The 12,050-nt window shown below is 38.2% G+C and overlaps 1 protein-coding gene across 1 annotated transcript in view; it reads right to left on the bottom strand.

Annotated features, from left to right (window-relative positions):
* Nucleotides 1–7,462, bottom strand: part of LOC129769147 (uncharacterized) — a 30,382-nt gene extending 22,920 nt beyond the window's left edge. Inside the window, exon 1 of the mRNA XM_055771246.1 lies at nucleotides 6,643–7,462. The gene's annotated coding sequence lies outside the window, so the exon portion shown is untranslated. The remainder of the gene's footprint in view (nucleotides 1–6,642) is intronic.
* Between the last annotated feature and the right edge of the window lie 4,588 nt (nucleotides 7,463–12,050).

Here is a 12,050-nt window from a genome sequence, read left to right as displayed (position 1 = left end):
TCAAAAATTCGTTGAAGTGCTTGCCAAATCGCTTTCGAGGTCAACTTGTCTTGGATATATTCCAATTGACTATCGTGAATACGGGAGATCAACAACGATCGACATCTTTTATCCCTCTTCTGTCTCTTCTCCAAAGCCTTCGTCTTGAAATTTCGTTCCTCAGCCGTGTCTTCCTGATTAATTTTCAGCTCTTCTACTTCCGCTACTTCCTGCTGGATGCATTCCATCAGCTCATGCTCATCAAGTAGAGCCAACATCCGGAACTTCCACGACGGATAGTTAGAACCATCAAAAAGTGGCACACGGACAAAATCGCCTTCTTTTTCCATTTTTCATCCAATAAAAACTTATTCTCGACACTCGCGAATAACTGGGCCCATAACCTTATGGGAGATTGAAAAACGGGTTAAAGAAAAATGGAAAAACTAACGGAACGTTTTATTAACACGTCTGGCTTTTATAATGGTTGTTAAGCAAGTGAAGAAAATTCTGTAACAAACTAAAAATGTTGCTATGGTTCGCAACAAATCAGAACTACTTCGATTGGATTGAATTGGCTATGGCATTGTACATCTTAATAATTTATACTTTGAATATCAAAAGCAACAAATTGATATTTCTCACATTCGAAACGATATTCGTTCTGGCATTGATTTTGAGCCAAAATTCGAAAATAAAATAAAATTAGTCAGGCTGGATCATTTAGAGAACAAAAACGCCAGAGCTCGATGAAACGATTTTTGCAAGAAATCGCGCAGAATTTTGTTTGGCGAGACGGTAACAACGGCATTGCGAACGATCCCTAAACACCGTATTGCAATTGAATAACAATTGCTCCTAGACTCGAAGGTCAAATGGATTACAACATATCATAATCTTCTTGTTGCCTGCGTTGATTTGGAAGGACTTAAGCATCAGTACTGTGTGCTGTGTGCGGCTGGTTTTTATGTAGGTCGGATTCTACATAAAAACCAGCCGCACACAGTTACCTCTGGTTAAAAGTAAACAACAGCTGATATTCATTTGGCTAAAATGAAATTCTGTTCTGGCATTCTGAATAATCAAGATGAAAATGACATTGGGTGGAAAAATAAACATCAAAACATATTGATCAACAAAAGTTGATTTGCTCATATTCACTGGTTGCTTGGATCTGTCATTTTGATTTTCGTTTGGAGTATATAGGTTTTCGATGCAACCTAGCTCGAAAATATATGCTTTTGAGCTAAACGAAGATGATTTTTTCCAACACTGGTGCTGGCTCATAACGGCAATCAACCGTGCCGGCGAAACTGTAGTCAATGTTTAGTGTTGATTGGATACCATCTATGTAAATAAGTTCAAACTTACGGGATACGTCCGAACCAAGATAAGTGAAGTGGAAGGTAAAACGTAATGTCAGAATTGCCGTTGCTGTTTATTTATTATACTGCTTCAAACACCTTCGACGAAATCAAATGTAACCATATCAACGTAAGTAATAATATAAACAAATCCAAACTTTTCGTCTTGCCATTCCTCATACGTCTTTTCTAAATAGTGTAAATTACGAGCCACCTGTTAACTCCACCATCTTGGTCCGAACGGCAATTCTGACATTACGTTTTACCTTCAACTTCACTTATCTTGGTTTGAAGCAAGGAGCTGGAATTGACAGGTGGTTCGTTTTCGACAGTATGATGATAAGGCATGGATGATGCGAGAGGGGATGAAAAATGACAGTGGCTTTTTTGTTTATAAACAAAGTAGATCAAATCTTTATGCTACATAGCGGTCCCCACCAACCTACCTACGCTGGGCTGGTTTCAATCGAACTAGCTGTTGTGTCTCACAACCCGAACGATCAGGCGAGTCTTCAGCTAAAGCAGTACGGCACAAGCCCACCGGTTATTAAGAGCCACCTCTTTTATATACCCACTAGCAAAGCTCCCACAATCGCTGAGTTTCCAATCCCAGCAGCAACGGCAACAACCCTCACGTCCCGTAGAACAGCAATGCAGACAATAACTTGCAGCAGTCACCGAAACACTACAATGATGCCAACAGCGTAAACAAAACCAACATTTATGCGCAGCAAACACATAGCGGCATGCACTCCTCATTGCATGCCATTTGTTATCCTCTTTCTCGGAAAACTCTAGCCGTTCGTTTGGCCGCTGTCAATTCGAACTCAAGTAATGGCTGAACAGCAGTTCTGACATAACGTTCCACCTTATTATACCGCCTTGGTTTGAAGCTGGGCAATCTAGTTGTTCTAGTACTTCTCATCGGTTTCATGAAAATCGTAGCATCAGGGATGCCAGATTTTTTTTGTGTGTGTAAACTCGTAGACTATTTCGAATTTGAGAATTTTTAATGTTTTGCAGTACATCGGAGTAGGAAATATCAGTCGCTTTTATATACATAATTTAATTTTTTTAGAACTGTTCAGCCACGAGAAACGTTATTTTTTCTAAAACATTTTGAATACGGTGGAGGCTGCCAAAAATAAAGTTTTCACTATTATATGACCAATTATAATTACAACTGATAGTGTATATAGGATTATTCACAATTATTGCGCTTTTTGAAATCATTAATCGAAGGCCAATGATTTAATTTTTTTTTCGATATCTTACTTCAGTCCAAGATGGACATACAAAATATAACACATGAGAAGTCGACTTTCGCGAAATAAAAAAAAGTTAATTATTTTATTTGTTAAGATGCAAAAGTTTAAACGAGTTTTCAGATCCGAGATGTTATATTTCGTGAGAAGTATGGTGGGAGAATTGTGAGTCATACAAGAAAGATTGAATTGGCTCTCCCTTGCTAGGGAGGGTTGAAGCTTCTAGTGATCTTCCATATTTTTCCCGTTATGTTCAATTTGATGTTCTCTCGGTTGCATTTTCATGTCACCTACAAATGCTTCCTGTAAATCGCATATACACCCAGGTCTTTTACGCGTTTTTGCGAGGTCTTTACACGTTTTTTTTTAATTAACGCCTGTTTTTAATCAGATTTTTGAATAACCGTGGTTTTCACACGGATTTTCGAATTGACGCGGTTTTTTACGAGGTAGATACGTATCCAACGCGTAAAAAACATAGGTGTAGCTTAGTCGCGGCAATACATACACACACTCTTTACAGATACACGGGCCAAAGGTTGTGCAGTCCACTGATCATTCAACAAGAGCCAAAGGTTGTACCGCTCATGACAACTCTACATGAACTGATGGTTGCGCCGGTTAGTGACCATTCTATCCTGGATTCCTCGAGTCGAGAAAGACGCACCACGCTAGATATGAGGTACAGACTAGGGGGGCGTTGCTGATTAAGGGTCAGCTGCATCCCAATAGGAAGTATCCCGTGTCGGGCACACGTACAGAGCATTGGAGACAGCAACATCCGAATTACGAAAACACTTGTAAACTAACCGCGAGTAATCGGTTACATATTACTAACATAGATAATAAGAAAAATTGTCAAAGTATTGAACTCCCGGTCCCGTGAGGCTAACGCCATATGAGCCTTGATAAAAATATATATTTTGGAAAAAAAAAATAGGTGTAGCGTACCTTGAAAAAAATCCACGCGCGATGAAACTCGAAATCTATTGTCCACCGCTTCAATGCAGAGTTCTATCGGTTGTCATCGCATGTAACCCACAAAAAAAAATCTGCCGTCGCGTATTCAAATATAGACATATGAAATAAAAAATAATAATTTCCGCTACTGCGTTATTTAATATAGCATAAGTTAAAGAAATTTTACCTGCGATTAAACATGTAATCTATGCTCCACTGATTTTATTTAGAGGAGAGAGATTCTATCGGTTATCTTTCCCGGCTCTTTCTATGATGCGTATTGAAATTGGATCCGTTCCCAATAACTCTTATTCCTACATTCGTAAAAGCAGTGGAACCATCCCTCCGACCTCGAATATCATATAAAAAAAGTAAAGTAAAGTAAATTGACAATAAAGTAATTGGACTGTAAATTAGCTTGCTTAAAAGTCGAAATCAGTATCGAAATTTTTTTTTCTTAAAGCATGTGATGTTTTCATATATTTTTATTAGAATATTAACTTTATTTCCTAAAGCTTGACGACTTGGATAGGATTCGTGTAAATGTAGGTATTTTTGAAACTGATAAAAATTCAATTCTCTGCAATTCTGCATGAAAATCTATACAATGATTGTAACTGACGTAATTATCGAAGGTCCACCCAAACTGAAGGTATAAAAGTTTTAAAATGTATATTAAAGAAATCCCCGTCATGTACGGGTTGAATAGTGATTTTCGAAAAAAAATCTATTAAAAAATAAAGCAAATTGACAATAAAGTAATTGGACTGTAAATTAGCTTACTCAAAAGTCGAATTCAGTATCGAAATTTTTTTTTATCTCAAAGCATGTGATGTTTTCATATATTTTGTTTTCATTTAGAATATTAACTTCATTTCCTAAAGTTTGACGACTTGGATAGGATTCGTGTAAATGTAGGTATTTTTGAAACTGATAAAAATTCAATTTAATGCAATGTGTGTGTAAAATCTATACAATGATTGTAATCCTGAGACGAACCGTTCTTAAAATATAACAAATTCTATGAAATCAAAATAATGTTTTAGAAAAAAATTACAATATTTTGGAATCTTAGTCGTGATCGTGAATTACAAACGGTTGCGTGGCTCAATATTCTATAATATCAAATCGTGTTCGGTACACAATTTGAAAAAAAATGCGGTAGATAGGGACCGCATAAAAAACGTTTCCCTCAACAAAATAACTCAAATCCATGCCGTTCACCGTTCGAATTCCTATTGTTTCCCTGCTTTGCGATGTGACTGTTTACCTGTTCGGTTGCGCGTGGCTGGTGTGCTTTTAGTTGCATGTCGAAACTTGTTGCTAATAGAAATCATGTCATGCGCAACTTAGAGCATTTTATGGAAGGATGGGAATGATTTGAAAAGTGGATTATTTAGACGCAAATATGCTCTGAAATGCATATAAACCATCGAAAAAATATGCTTCTTTTCATATACATAAATAAGCACAATAACAAAAAATCGCACAAAAAAACTGCACAAAACCAAGTTTTCCTGTATATGGTTTGGATAAAGCCAGTGCTTCTCAAAAAAAATAACAGTTAATTTCCTTTATTGTTTGATATGCGTAAAATTATATCATAAAATGGTTGAGTAACAAGCGAGAATTGAGTAACAAGCGAGAATTGAGAATGAACTTGACAAATTCAGCTTATTGGCGACATCCCGGACCGAACTTCTCGGATCACGTCTAAACTGCTTAACTACGCGCTTGTGATCTTTTTCACTGACGGAGCATCCATTTTTGCCGTTCTTCACCTTCCGGTCGATGGTTAGGTTCTCGAAGTATCGTTTTAGTACTCTGCTGACCGTGGATTGGACACATCTTACCAATGTCCCGATGTGACAACTCCGGATTCTCGAAATGAGTGCACAGGATTAATTCACGACGCTCTTTTTCGTTCGATGACATTTTTCCAAATTTACGAGAAATTGACAGTGAAGCATGGACAACGTGATCTATACACTCTTATCTGATTATAAGCGAAAGCTGAAGATATAATTCCTAAAAATTAAATTTCTACAGCGTTTTTTCCGTGATGCAATTTGATGTGACACACCCTTTATTCATCGAACGATTACTACTCAACTAAGAATTTAAGCTTCGTCTGCTTATATTTAATTTTCGTCGATTAATTCAAGGTGAAATAAACAGTATAACGACAGTTTTTTATGAATTGTTTCAATTAAACAAATTTACTTTTTCGTGTTGTTTTATTCCAACCCTCTAAAACTCCTTCGTCTGCATGTCTTTTGTCAGGGATTTTTTTTATTATTATAAAGGCTCATTAGTGCCGAAACGGTTGCTATTCGAAACATTCGTTAACCTTAAGACTAAACCTAACGTGATTCATGTACCCTTATTTTTAGTATCAGCTATCAAATTCTCGCCTAAAAATGTGTATGTGTGTGTTCTGAGAGCTATGTTATACTATCATTCGTCTCACTGTCTTTGGTAGCTTTGATCTTGATCTAGTGTCACAAATAGCACAGCGGGAGCTTCAGATTCGATTTCCGTTCTGACCGAGAGATTTTCCGTTGAGGAAATTCATATACATTTAAATTTTTTTCAACTAGCTGACCCGGCTAACTTCGTCCCGCCCACAATTGCTTTTTTGATTTAAATAATTTGCAACGCTCATGTTCACCGGAAATTATTTTCCTGTGCGTAAGCTATATTCGCAGTATATAACTTCTTTTTTGACATATAAACCTGACGCAGACTGAGACCAAATCATTATTTATGTAGATATATGAAATTTATAAACATTATATGGATGAATCAAATACATATAAAAATGTATAGAATTATATTTGATGTAATGTGATCAGCCGGGTGACGTCTTTAGAGAACCCCCATTGAACTGACAGGAGCCAACATATCGGGTATCCCACTGACATTTTCCCGTTGTTTTCATATGAATTGGGTATCCCACTGACAGTTCTGCTTGAGATTTTGCTAACGATCCTAGCATCAATCATAGCACCCGGCTGAATGTGATCAATAAACTTTTTTACGAATATTTCCGTAGAACTGGCATCTGTGCTTACCATTTATTGACGACGCCGGTGGTGGTGTTATCAGTTCTCTGGTGACAGCGCTGCAAACCCATATTGACCGTGTTTACTCTCGTACCCACAATATGATGACGACAGTGATGTATGCATATAAAACCAAACATCGATGACGAAAAAGACCGCATAAATTGTTTGTTGTCACTAGACTTGGAAATGTTCTTCCGCTTGACAATAGAGTTAACAACTACTTGTTTCTGCTTAATGGTGGCGTCAATCTTCTTGCTCACAATAACTTGCATGGTAATTCGCTTAAATAAGGTGGTTCCTGTTCAACTATACAATTCACTTGTGCGTCACTTGTTTGAATGTAACGTTATCTCGAGTTCACTGTTTTGCGCAACCTCACGTGGTTCCCACAAACAAAAAATCACCGGAACTTGTTCACTTTGAACTTCTTAAGAAAACCCCAAGAATGTTTGAACGTCTATAACACAAATAATTGTTTTTTAATGTTTTCTTTGATAATGACCACAATTGGTCCAAACTAAGGATTCACTAAAACTTATTCCGTTGCGATTGTGCTTCGTCACCTTTTTCTCTGACACAATATTCAAACCTGAGACTGTTATCCTATTCTAATAGAGCTCCTGAATTTTCTTCCATAGCTTTTAATTTACCCTCACTTCGATTTGTGCAAAAAAACTTCTAGAACCGTTCACAGAAAATTACACTTTAAATGCAGAAATACTCTTAAAAACTTCACGCGTGCGATTTGAATTTTAGAAATCTCTCGTTAAAAAATTACGTCCGTCGTTGTTCGTTGCTGGGATGAAAGTGATGCAATGTTGATCCGAGCTGTAATCACACGATTGTGGATTTCGCAGAAAACATCAAATCAGCTAGTCATATCCAAAAAGAGGGGTTCTCTCTCGCTTTCGCGCATTGGAATCTTGTTTGCGGAGATTGTAGCCAAGGCGCATAGAAGTATATCCTAAGGTGAGGCCGTTTCGTCACTGAGTTGGTTAGGGGAGCGGTATATGAAAACAGTACGGAAGAAAGCAGAAGGGAAATTATTTGCCTGTAGCGTGAAAGAGACAGACTGATCACGAGCGAGCTTCGGGACTAGCGTATTGTGTTTTGTTTACTAACAAAACACAGTAGACTTCCAATATGGCTGAAGAGTGGTTTTAGCAAGTTGGCCCACCTTAGGATATACTTCTAGGCGCCTTGATTGTAGCAACGTCGGCCTTCGATTGTCACATTTTGCAATGTAAACATTTAAGGCGTTTGTGATGTGATTTACACTGTAAATCCATTCGTTACAAATTCGTGTCATTGTGCTACTTTTGCTACACTCAGAAAAAACAAAAACGAATAATTTCTCGAATTGCAGTAATTTCTCCTTGGGAACATTTTAACACTAAACCTACCGATGTTCCATGTATACCTATTCCTACCACAGCGGATCAAGTGACCCTTTGTAAATAGTTAGTGAACAATGACTCGATTTGTTTTGTTGAGAAACGTGGCATACCACATTTCTTCTGTATGTTTCGACATTCTGGGATAACAATTATTAGCAAAATATTGAAACTGTATGTTTTTGCACTGTAGATTGGACTGGTTACTGTTAGCTCGCTTGGATAGTCAGCAATACAATTAATTCTGATCATTCACTCTTCTTTCACAAATACAACAAAATACAGGGTTTTCCATTTCGGGCTTCCGAAAGTATACAGCCCTGCGCTGACAGCCGTATGACATAACTGTCAACCAAAGCGTCATATCGTTAGTTGAATGTCTGCCATTTTACAATATGGATCGTTTTAGCATCGCACCACGTGTTATTTTTGTTAAATTATACTATAAAAATGATGAAAAACCGACAAATGTTTTTCGAGCATAACGGACGGATTTGGTCGTCATGGACGGCCTACAGAGCACACAATCGCTAATGTAGTGCTGGATCCGTAGCGGATATTGTGAAACCTGTGCATCATCGTAATGTGCGTTCGGCCGAAAATATTGCTGCTGTTGCTGCCAGTGTGGAGGATGACCCGAATGTTTCGATTCCACGGCGTGCTCAGCAATTGGGCTTGTCAAACACATCATTGTGGCAAATTTTGCATTTGGACTTGCACCTACATCCATATAAAGTCCAACTGGTACAAAAATTAGAGCGTGGTGACCATGGAATGCGTCGGGCATACGTCGATTGAGTGAACGAACAACAGCAGCAAAATGCTGAATTTTCGCATCAAATTTTCTTCAGCGATGAGGCACATTTCGAGCTCGGTGGCTATGTGAATACCCAAAATTTCCGTATATGTGGCTCAGAAAATCCACACGTGATTGTTGAGAGGCCATTGCATCCGCCAAAAGTCACTGTTTGGTGCGCATTATGGTCTGGTGGAGTCATTGGGCCGTATTTCTTTGAAAATGAGGACGGCGAGACGGTAACTGTGATTGGTGAGCGCTATGGCCGCATGTTAACCGATTTTTTTTGCCACAAATTGAAGATATGGATACGGATGACATGTGGTTTCAGCAGGACGGCGCATAAACCAAACTTTAATTTGAAATAAAAGTTTCATCGAAATTCGAATTCTAAGTGTGTTTTATTTCAATTTACTTTCGGAATTTAAAGTTGGAAAACCCTGTATATGAAGCAATAGCAAAAAATGTGTAATGCAATGGTTTTGTATCACAACCACACATAGAAATCTTTCTGATATCATATAAATGATTGCACGGGTCAAATGACATTTTAACAATTTTTTTGAATGTTAAAACTGTTGAAAAAGATGATTCAATATCAGTTGGTTTTGATAGCAAGTTTCGGCGAACCATTATCTGTTAGATACGTAGTTCTTTCCGCAAAGGTTGGGGAAAAAATATCATCGTGTACTTGTCTTATCCGAAAGGAATATATGGTCCGCCTTGCGTTCCAACTCTCGGTGAGCACATCGCATGCAGCCTTTATGCTATTGTACCTCTCGTACAAAGGTTGCAAGACTTGCGCCGTCTTTCTTCCTAACACTCGATGATCGCATTGGATGCATCCATCATGCTCTCGTTTGTACGGAACCACCAACGCACAAATGGGTAAAAACTTTTTCAACGCCCTGATAGAAATGGTAGTTTCTGTTGAAGTTTTCTTAAAGGTTATTCATAACTGTGGCTTTTTCCAAACTAAACAATAATAATGAAATAGTTTGTCATATAGGCCTTCGGTATTCATTTTGGTCCTCATGTTTTTGAGACGAAAAAGTAAAGAGAATCCTTTGAAAAGGCTGAAAATTCTTGAAAATTGTGCCCGTTATTTATTTTGCGCATATGGTTTGCATTGGATTTTTCAGCTGTCATTATCAGCTCACAAATTCAAATAGAAAAAAAAATCGAATCAGTGTCATTATCAGCCTACTGATTCAAATTACAAAATCAGACACAAAGAGAAATAGTTCATGAGTGTTCTTCTTCCTATTCATCTTCTGATTAAATGACACTAATGTTCCTAGAGGAACTTCACCTTCTCAACGTAATTAGAGGGCTTGATAACGAACGTCACTTAACGTGGAAAAAGAAATGAATTGTTTGCAAGGTTATATATATTTCATTTCGTGTTCACCGTGAAGTGGCGTTCATGATCAGGTCCAGACTTTCTGAGATCTCGTTGTGAGCTGTGTGCAACAGATAAGAGAGGCCGAAAACAGCCGACGTTAGTACCGGTACATGGAAATTTTTGTGCAACGTGCTTAGTCAAATCCCATCTCTTTCCAGGCCGAGCGAGGAGCGAGGAGTTTTATGTACTTGAAACAGCTCGTGTACTTTTTCTCGTGACCTAGTCTCGCGTACATATCTAAAAAACATTTTCTTCGATAAATGAAGTTCTGACCTATCTTCCACATTGTGAAATACAGTTGGGAATGTGTTTGCAGCTAAGTTATGATAAAAAAAAGACGGGTGGGTAATGTCGGGGACATAACCGGAGTGACGTAGGACTATACACAGGGGACAGCTTTTGTTAAATATATATTTTAAATATATTGTTTTATTTTCTTCTCCTACGTGAATACCTACCTATCTACCTGAAAAATGGGTTAGTTTACTGTTTACTCTTTATGAATATGTTGATGATTCTGAAAAGAACCTTCGGTGTTGTGTTTTTGTTATCACTCGATATTCCCATCTTGTTCGGTTAAACCTTCCTGTTTAGCTATTGCGTTTGCCACTCGCCACAGCTTTCACAGTTGGAAAATTTCTTCCCATCCAGCTTGTGACATGTTGTTCAGTAAATTACATTTAATGCGACGTGCCGGAGAAACACTTTGCCACTCACTGAAACTAATTGTTGCCTTGATGAGCGCCGAACCGAAGCTGCTCTGTTCTTGATGCGGGTTTTCTGATTGTCGTGAGCAGCTTTGCAAGCCAACTCGAGCACTCCGACGGCCGAAACTCTATAATCGCTGTTAGGTATACTGGTGCTCCGGCACCAATCCGTTCGGCCTAGTTACCCTTGCGGAGCAATCAGTGAATGCGACCAACAGGGAACTGGAGACCTGCACGGTTCGAGTGAGACTTTGCCTTTCCCTTAACTTGTCCTCCTTTGTTACGTCCACGATGCCGATGCCGTACAACCACACGGGTTTACGGTTTGAAAGAAAATAAGATATTTTTTGGGGTCCGCGTGTTTTATACTCTAGCGGTACACACTCACAGGATAAAGACAAATCGGTAGACTTAGCCAGAGGGACGAGTCCAACGAGGCGAACGAATGAGCGTTAAAAGGGAGCGATGGCAAAAAAATACATTCATTACGATTTGTTCGCTCGTTGGATTCACATGCAGGCTAAAAAGGGTCCTTTTCAGGATCACAAAATTATATTCAATCTAAAGAGTTTATTGTTTTGTTATCACTCGATATCCTCATCTTGTTCGGCTAAACCTTCCTGTTTAGAGATTTATTGCCACTCGCCACAGCTTTCACAGTTGGAAAATTTCTTCCCATCCAGCTTTGTCACATGTTGTACAGTAAATTACATTCAATGCGACGTGCCGAAGCGCCACTCAGTATCGCATTGGAGGCGATTTTAACCTGTAATTGAACATTTGCGATGACAGTGGTACAGTGTCGACTTTGAATGTGGGGTCATAATTTGGATCTCTATGTTTACAAAAATTTCCAACTAAATAAGTCGCATTACATGTCCGTCCAATTAGCTTAATGTCGAACTAATTGTAAATTACTGTACTTTCAATCTGGAAACAATTTAAGAATTGGTGAAAATTGAATAATCAGGAAAGTCCCCAACTATCAATAAGCTCATAACAACTGTCAAATTCACATACTCATCAGATCCTGGCAAACAAATTATGAAAAAATCAATTTGTGTTTTATTATTATTTTGGATAATGTTTTAGAAAGCATTGAACTGTATTTC

The sequence above is a fragment of the Toxorhynchites rutilus genome, chromosome 1 (genome assembly GCF_029784135.1).
Source record: "Toxorhynchites rutilus septentrionalis strain SRP chromosome 1, ASM2978413v1, whole genome shotgun sequence".
Classification (NCBI taxonomy): domain Eukaryota; kingdom Metazoa; phylum Arthropoda; class Insecta; order Diptera; family Culicidae; genus Toxorhynchites; species Toxorhynchites rutilus.
The sequence above is the reverse complement of the archived record's forward strand: the minus strand, read 5'-3'. Positions and strand labels throughout refer to the sequence as shown.